Source organism: Schistocerca serialis, chromosome 2 (assembly GCF_023864345.2).
Source record: "Schistocerca serialis cubense isolate TAMUIC-IGC-003099 chromosome 2, iqSchSeri2.2, whole genome shotgun sequence".
NCBI classification, from domain to species: Eukaryota; Metazoa; Arthropoda; class Insecta; order Orthoptera; family Acrididae; genus Schistocerca; species Schistocerca serialis.
The window spans coordinates 791344113-791353884 of NC_064639.1; positions in this window are offsets into that span (position 1 = coordinate 791344113).

The following is a 9772-nucleotide window of genomic DNA, read 5'->3' on the forward strand; positions in this document are numbered from 1 at the left end:
GAAGTTACCATACCAACCGAAGGTATCGGAGACCAATTTCCTACAGAGATTTAAAACGATGACGCGAAAGAGATGGGGCAAATTGTGGAGAAGAACTAACGAACGGAAACATTATCAAGAAATACGGCCTGCGATCCTGAAAACTCAAGGGTATACCTAGAAAATGGAGTTATAAACATAGAGCTGCGTGAAAACGAAACTGCAGGGAAAAATTCGTTAGAGATACGGGTGAAATATGTGTACAGATATGTTAAATGTACGTCAAATATATGTGGCATGTGTGTACGCGGGAAAAACCGTGGGTAAATATATTCCTCCTAAACCCCTGGATCAATTTCAAGCGAACTTGGTACACATATTACTTGTAATCTGGAATGAATAGTTAACAGGCAGCAACCTGCTATTGGGGAGGGGGGGGGGGGGGCGATAACACGGAGAGAGAAGGGAGGACCAAGAGATGGTGATACAGGGGGAGAGGTACACAGATATAGGGGAGGAGCAGATGGATAGAAGCAGATGGACAGACAGAGGAGGTGCGGGAAATGGACAGATAAATGAAAGAAGAGGAGATGGACAGAGAATGGATAAGAAGATGGAGAGAGGAAGGAAAGAAGAAGTGATGGACAGAGAGAGGGGGAAGAAGGAGATGGATTGAGAGAGGAGCAGAAGGACATGGTCAGAGAGATGGAGAGGAGAAAATGGACAGAGAAAGGGAAGAGGAGATGGACAGAGAGAGAAGACAGGATCAGATTGGTAGAGTGAGAGGGGAGGAGAAGATACACTAATGGAATTGGAATAAATACGTATCCGGGTAACGCCGGGTACTAAGCGAGTAAGAAATGTAACTTGCTGCGAACCTGAGTTGTTGTTCTCAGTGTGACAGTGTATCCATTAGCCGCAGTGCATGCAGTGGCCAGAACTAACGGTCACCTATTTTATGTTCAGGGAGGGTAACAAGCATTGCACTCTCTCGTCTAGGATGACAATGAAGTAGTTTATTAAGCACTGAGAAATATTTATACATCCCCTAGCTCTGAACTTTCGTTTTGTGTTCTGCACGACAATTTTGGTCAACGGCATTTCACAGTTATAATATACCAGATAGCAAAGTTTTATAGCAAAATTTTATTGCAAAGTTTTATCATAACTGAGGTCAAGGACATATTACATGCCTGAGTCTGATTTTTTAATCACACGTTTCGATGGTCGAGCGACTAGTGACTGATAAGACCTATTGTTCGTTCAGACGTGGAGGACCGTAGAGCTAGATCGCGTCCCTTGAGTCAGAAAATGCGCTTGTTTGCAACAAGACAAACAAGCACATGGACAGTTGGACATGTGGGTCACCACGGAATGTCAGAAATGATGATCCATTTTTGCCTCTTGCCTTGACGCGACAGGAGAAAGAGGCGAACCGATTATGTGTGCCCAACGATAACACTAAACAAAGGAAGCGTAACTCGTCGTCTTTTCATTGTCTGATTCTGCGTACATCATTACGATGGAACTGACTGTGTGGAGAGTCTCCAAGGGGAACAACTTTTGCCATATGGTCGACACTGAGGCTCAGCACTTGGAATGATAGTACAGAATGCCACTGGGTACAAAACACGACCACGACTGTTTCGCATAGCCAATAATATAGACATTAGGCGTTATATTTCTGACATTTTCTGGTCGGTGGCTGTGCCCTGACTACGTGGCCTCTGTGACTTTATCTTCAAACAAGATAACACAAGATCGAATGTTGTCCGTGCTTTCGTAACTTACCGCGATATGTAGGGTGTTCTACTGTTGCCCTGGTTAGCAGGGTAGTTGGGGATAAGGCCCCACGAGGGATAAAAACCCTAACTGAGTTTTTGAGCTGACTGCCATCGATCCAGGAGTTGACCAACAAAAAAATGGTTCAAATGGCTCTGAGCACAATGGGACTTAACAGCTTAGGTCATCTGTCCCCTAGAACTTAGAACTACTTAAACCTAAGTAACCTAAGGACATCACACACATCCATGCCCGAGGCAGGATTAGAACGTGTGGCCGTAGCGGTCGCGCGTTTCCAGACTGAAGAGCCTAGAACCACTCGGCCACACCGGCCGGCAGTTGACCAACAGATGACAGGTTTTTTTTATTCAAATATTATTCCACGATACAGTAATTCGTCTCGGCAAGGCGCTGCAGAGGTGAGAAGATGAATTAAATCTTGTTATTCACTACTTACATGTAACGTTCTGATGTTGACGTGAACATTGCATAACGCAGGGCTTTTAAAAGAAGAATCGAGAAATTATCCGTTGACACTACTGCGTTTAACCATCACTTTCGGTGAAAATAATTGTTCCACATAGTCCCCAAAATCAACAATGGCGCAATCGTCGGAAAATTGCGAAATTGGGCAAATCCCCGCGGGTGTTTTGGGGTAAATTCTCACAGATCCAACCATTCTTCAATGATAACCTCCACAAAAGATAACATTCAACACAAACTGCGTGAGATTATCCCACCTGAATATATAATTCCGCAGCCTAAAATAAAGATTTCGGGGAAACTTTCTGGCAAAACACAGAAATTGTGCTACTGACGAAGCCACACAATAAAGAACGCATTGAAGAAGACTGCATGGCAAAAGAAAAGCGTGCTACTGAGAAGGAGTGACGTGCCTAAGAAAGAAAATAGTATAGTGTAGAAACAAAACGACATAAGCTAGATTTCATTCCATGGGCGCGAAAAAAGGAAGAAGACAGATCAAACAGTCAACTGATTGTCCTTCTCATATCATGACGGTAGCTCATCTACATCTACATCTACATCCATACTCCGCAAGCCACCTGACCGTGTGTGGCGGAGGGTACCCTAAGTACCTCTATCGGTTCTCCCTTCTATTCCAGTCTCGTATTGTTCGTGGAAAGAAGGATTGTCGGTATGCTTCTATGTGGGCTCTAATCTCTCTGATTTTGTCCACATGGTCTCTTCGCGAGATATACGTAGGAGGGAGCAATATACTGCTTGACTCTTCGGTGAAGGTATGTTCTCGAAACTTTAACAAAAGCCCGTACCGAGCTACTGAGCGTCTCTCCTGCAGAGTCTTCCACTGGAGTTTATCTATCATCTCCGTAACGCTTTCGCGATTACTAAATGATCCTGTAACGAATCGCGCTGCTCTCCGTTGGATCTTCTCTATCTCTTCTATCAACCCTATCTGGTACGGATCCCACATTGCTGAGCAGTATTCAAGCAGTGGGCGAACAAGCGTACTGTAACCTACTTCCTTTGTTTTCGGATTGCATTTCCTTAGGATTCTTCCAATGAATCTCAGTCTGGCATCTGCTTTACCGACGATCAACTTTATATGATCATTCCATTTTAAATCACTCCTAATGCGTACTCCCAGATAATTTATGGAATTAACTGCTTCCAGTTGCTGACCTGCTATTTTGTAGCTAAATGATAAGGGATCTATCTTTCTATGTATTCGCTCAGATGTAGTCATGGCCATCATGTATGGCTAAAAAGTATCCGAAGAAGAAGAAGAATCTGGGACTTCAAGAAAGTTTCAGATCACCTAAGGGAGGTACACTATGTACTAGGTGCCTAGATAGTTTAGCCGCAGATGTTGAATTCTTTCAGGTTACCATACTAATCTTCGTTTCGTGAGGAGAAAGTGTCATTTTTCTACAAGTATTTTTAAGCATTATGTTATTTACGAGGCATTTCTGTTCAGTGTTGCTTTGGGTAACTAGGCTACAATACAACAATGTTCCAAAGGGTTATTTCAAGTGTTTTATTATGCAGTCATCCTGTTTTAGCTTTCAGTATTTCAGATGGGGCAAAGACCCATATTGCGGAGCTTAATCATATCTCGTGGGGTAAACCCCGCAATGTTTGTTCTAGCTAAATTGTACATTTATTTGTAATTAATAGTCAGACAGAACTGAAATTTGGCTGTGTTATTGGTATCAGCTGTATCTATGACATGTTTAAGCACCATGGAATGCTATGCCTGTATCTGTCATCCAAGCCCAGTTCGGCTTGATGCCAAGTTGAGTGAGAGCCACTGTTGCCGTTCTAGACGGCAACCCTGTATACTGAATCTTACATCCTGTATACCCCCGAAATCACCTACAAACTTTATCACGCGTTCTTCCTACAATACTGTAAACACACAGTACGTAACATTTGGTTACTTGCTATTCTTCCTGCAGCTGCAGTTGTAATGGCCAGCAGAGTATCTGCAAAATATTTTACTCGAAAAATGAGCTGTCGGAGGTTGTTTCTGACCTAAATTTCAGAGTTACCAGACAGCAACAGTCGTGTGAGTTTTCGTACCTCTAGCGCTTCTTAGTATTCGCTGTTACTCGAGTACTCCACTGCAGCCGACAGTCTCCTGTCACGCGTCGGCTCCTCTTTGTTTACCTTGGAGTACTCCAGTGTGCTTGCTTTAAAGGCTGCGCAAGCCCTCCCGAGGAGACCGCATGTCTACCACCAACAGCTTTTACAGCCCTTGTTCCCGCACTCTCTGCGCTGGTAAACAGAACCAGCGGGCGGGCGTTCCGGAGTTACAGGCTTTTTGTTTGCATCTGCTCTCCAATACTTTATAAGTGGTACAAGTGAAGAACAGTAGAACACATTTTGTTTTGATAAGGGCTTTTTAACAAATAACACTATGTCAATAACTTACACCTATAAGACATCTACATCTCTACTAATAATATAGCTGTAAAACTGTCAAGTCTGTCTGTTTATATGGTTGCACGCTTCTCCAAATTTACTAGGCGGCATTTCATGGAGTTTTCACAGGTAACTAGAAAATAGCTTGGGGCACCGTACAGGGTTTATTTTATCAAAAGCACATCAGGGAAAAGACGATATTGCAAATGAAACTTTTGACCATGCTAATATTATAATGCGATAGTAATCCTGTTACGTTTCCGTCACTTATCTACTGAACCGATTTCGATGAAATTTGGTATGGAGATAGCGTGAACCATCAGGAAGAACATGTTGTTGTTGTGGTCTTCAGTCCAGAGACTGGTTTGATGCAGCTCTCCATGCTACTCTATCCTGTGCAAGCTTCTTCATCTTCCAGTACCTACCGCAGCCTACATCCTTCTGAATCTGTTTAGTGTATTTATCTCTTTGTCTACCTCTACGATTTTTACCCTCCACGCTGCCCTCCAATACTAAATTGGTGATCCCTTGTGCCTCAGAACATGTCCTACCAACCGATCCCTTCTCCAAGTCAAGTTGTGCCACAAATTTCACTTCTCCCCAATTCCATTCAATACCCTTCCCATTAGTTACGTGATCTACCCATCTAATCATCAGCGTTCTTCTCTAGCACCACATTTCGAAAGCTTCTACTCTCTTCTTGTCTAAACTATTTATCGTCCACGTTTCACTTCCATACATGGCTGCACTCCATACAAATCTTTCAGAAACGACTTCCTGACACTAAAATCTATACTCGATGTTAACAAATTTCTCTTCTTCGGAAACGCTTTCCTTGCCATTGCCAGTCTACATTTTATATCCTCTCTACTTCGACCATCATCAGTTATTTTGCTCCCCAGATAGCAAAACTTATTTGCTACTTTAAGCATCTCATTTCCTAATCTAATTCTCGCAGCATCACCCGATTTAATTCGACTACATTCCATTGCTCTCGTTTTGCTTTTGTTGATGTTCATCTTATATCCTCCTTTCAAGACACTGTCCATTCCGTTCAGCTGCTCTTCCAAGTCCTTTGCTGTCTTTGACAGAATTACAAAGTCATCGGTAAACCTCAAAGTTTTTATTTCTTCTCCATGGATTTTAATTCCTACTCCAAATTTTCCTTTTGTTTCCTTTACTGCTTGCTCAAAATACAGATTGAATAACATCGTTGATAGGCTACAACCTTGTCTCACTCCCCTCCCAACCACTGCTTCCCTTTAATGCCCCTCGACTCTTATAACTGCCATCTGGTTTCTGTACAAATTGTAAATAGCCTTTCGCTCCCTGTATTTTACCCCTGCCACCTTCAAAACATAAGGAAGAACATAAGGTACTTTAAAAACTGTGTAGTATAAGATACTTGTTGATTTGAAGAATAAACTCTGAGACAAAAAAAGACGTACCGCGAAGGAATTATCCGAATGGGACGAAAATCGGTAGACGTGATCTACATGTAAAGACAAACAAATGAATACAATTCAAGAGAAAGAGCTTCACAAATTGAGTGTGACAACTCAAACTGAGCGAGACAACAACGCGTTGGTTCACCTTTGTGCCTTACGCAAGCAGTTATTCGGCTTGGCATTGGTTCATAGAATTGCTGCATGTCCTGCTGAGGAATACCACGTCACAGTCTATCCAACTGGCGCACTAAATCCTCAAAATCCCGAGCTGGTTCGAGAGCCCTGCCCATAATGTTACAAACGTTCTCTTTTGGGGAGGGATCCAGCGACCTTGCTGGCCGAGGTAAGGTTTGGCAAGCCCGAACACAAGCAGTAGAGGCTCCCGCCCTGCCCGGGCGGGCATTATCTTGCTTAAGTGTAAGCCCAGGAAGGCGTACCATGAAGGGCGACAAAACTGGGGATAGAATATCGTCGAGGTGTAGCTGTGCTGTAAGGGTTCCGTGGATGACAATCAAGGGCGCCCGCTTTGAAAAGAAATGGTATCCCAGGACGTCACTCCTACTTGTCCGGCTGTATGGCGGGTGAAAATTAGGTTGATATCCAACCGCTACCCGGGACGTTTCCAGATAAGCATTGGGCCTGCACTATCATTGACTGGAGTAGAATCGTCTGCAGTGGTGAGCCCAGCTTCTGTATGACTCAGATGACCAGCGAAGGCTTCTTTGGAAGACCGCAAACAGCAGTGGGAAACCAGCCTGGCTGTCGCTAGCCATGCGGGCCGACAATCAGGAGCTGTGGTCTGGGGTGCCGCTTCTTTGCATCGTAGGCGAAGTCATCCGCGGCGTCCTTATAGCAGAGCGGAGCATCGACGATATTCTCAAAAATGTTCAAATGTGTGTGAAATCTTATGGGACTTAACTGCTAAGGTCGTCAGTCCTTAAGCTTACACAATACTTAACCTAAATGACCCTAAGGACAAACACACACACCCATGCCCGAGGGAGGACTCGAACCTCCGCCGGGACCAGCCGTACAGTCCATGACTGCTGCGCCCTAGACCGCTCGGCTAATCCCGAGCGGCGACGATATTCTACCCCAGTTTTGTAGCCCTTCATGGCAAGCCATCCTGAGCGTACATTTTGGCAAGATAATGACCACACGCACATGGCTATAGTTTCTACTGCTTGTTTTTGTGCTTGCAAAATCCTACATTGGCCAGCCAGGTCGCTGGGTCTTTCCTCGACTGAGAACGTTTGGAGAATGACGGGCAGGATCCTCCAAACCAACTTCGGATTTTGAAATGGATGTAGGGTGCAGTAACTATGCAGAAATGAAGATGACTGCACAGCACAGGCTAGCAGCGAGAGCTACTTCAAACCAGTCTTTGGACTGAAAACCACAAGACTAACAACCTTAGCTGAGCTGCAATATCAGACTTTACACAGATGAAGCAGATGCTTTAAGAAGTATACGCCTGTTAATAGACTTCACTAGTGATTCCGGTACGAAATGGTGTCATAAGAGTGCACTGAAACCTTTCTGGTAGCGAGAGTGAAATACCAAGTAACTTTTCAGGGGAACGACTACAGTGATATGGCCAGTTGCGCTAGTTCTCTCCGTTTAGGTCCATAGCTTGAACGGCCAGATTGCAGTGGTCCCATAAATTCTCGATTGGGTTGGAATCCATGAAGTTTATTGGACACAGGAGTACGGTAAACTCATCCTGGTGCTCTTCAGACCAGGCACGTTCGCTGTGAGCTGTGTCTCACGTTGTATTGTCCAGCTGGCGCTTTTCGCGAGAAGCACACTATGTGCCGGCACCGTGTTTCACCCTCTACCTTCTCTCAGAATCATCATACAACACAAACACAACACTATACTCACATCATTACACTCACCTACAGACTCCAAATGCATATACGACACAACACTCATACAGTGTATTGTGGCATTAATGTGACTGCCTATCAAAAGCTTGAATAACCACCTTTCCCAGCTCGGATCGCTGCGAGACGTGCAGGAAGAGAGCCAGTGAGGTTCTGGAAGGTGCCGACAGGGATATGGAGCCACGCCGACTACAGTGATATGGCCAGTTGCGCTAGTTCTCTCCGTTTAGGTCCATAGCTTGAACGGCCAGATTGCAGTGGTCCCATAAATTCTCGATTGGGTTGGAATCCATGAAGTTTATTGGACACAGGAGTACGTAAACTCAACCTGGTGCTCTTCGGACCAGGCACGTTCGCTGTGAGCTGTGTGTCACGTTGTATTGTCCAGCTGGTAGATGCCATTGTGCAAAGGAAAAAAAAAAATGTGTGTGTAGGGGTGGACCTGTTCCCCGAGGATAGATGCATATTGTGTAGAATAATTAGATTCTAGAACGATTAGATTACCCAGAGAATGCCCTGAAAACATTCTCGAGACCGTAACACTCCCTGCTCCAGTCTGGACCCTTCGATCAATCCAACGCCCATTTGTCTGTTGGAGTATGAAATGTGAACGATCCGGCGGCCGCAGTGGCCGAGCGGTTCTTCGCGCTTCAGTCCGGAACCGCGCTGCTGCTAAGGTCGCAGGTTCGAATCCTGCCTCTGGCATGGATGTGTGTGATCTCGTTAGGTTAGTTATGTTTAAGTAGTTCTAAGTCTAGGGAATTGATGACCTCAGATGTTAAGTCCCATAGTGCTCAGAGCCATTTGAATCATTTTGTGATTGACCTAAAAAGGCCACCTGTTACGATTCAGCGGACGTCTAGTTGCGGTACCAGCGTCCAGCCTTTGTGGCCAATGAACAACAGTCACCATGGGTGCGTGAAACAGGCACCACCTGCGGAGGTTCACATGTAGCAACGATCACTGAATATTAGTTGAGGGGAGACTATTGGTAGCCCCTTGGTTCATTGAGGATCTCATTTGCTCAACAGGTGCACTCTGTTTGCCCGTAAACATATCCGCAGCTTTCATTCACCCTGTCATCTACAGCCCATGGTGCACCAGAGTTGTCTCAGCGCCGGTTTTGGATAGCACCATTTTGCCATACACGGTATACTTCAACCACAACAACATGCGGACAGTTTGCAGACATATCAGTTTCGGAAATGCTTGTACCCTTGGCTTGCAATGATCATGCCCTTTTGGACGTGAGCTAAATCGCTCCGTTTCCGCATTACAACAACGGCTGCGTTGTTTTCCGGCATCCGTCCGACGCACTTTGTGTACTTTCCACTGCTAATGCTACAACCTGCCGTCTATGAGTAGTTATTGCACTGGACTGATGTCGAACATGGGTGGTGGTCACATTAACGTGACCGCAGCGTGTGTATCCTCAAGGGACCAATGTACATAGCGGAAGTACATCTCTCCGATAGGCGGCTGCACCCACGCCATGGGATATCCCAGCCAACCATGCTATTCAACATTTGCATGTTTAACGTACTTTCTGCCTCGCGGCTAAGTTATGTGAGAAAGATAAATTGATCGGTCGGGAGACCATATAAAAGCTCAAGAAACTGCTAGGGTTGAGGAGGGGGAGGGGCAGGGATAGAGCTGCAAGTGACGGCAGTCACGGAAGGGTTCATGCTCAGAATTCCAAGAGAATGCGTTCCAAGGGCAATTAAACCACGTAGTATGCTGCTCGACATTAAAGGACATTAGAATTGCAACTAC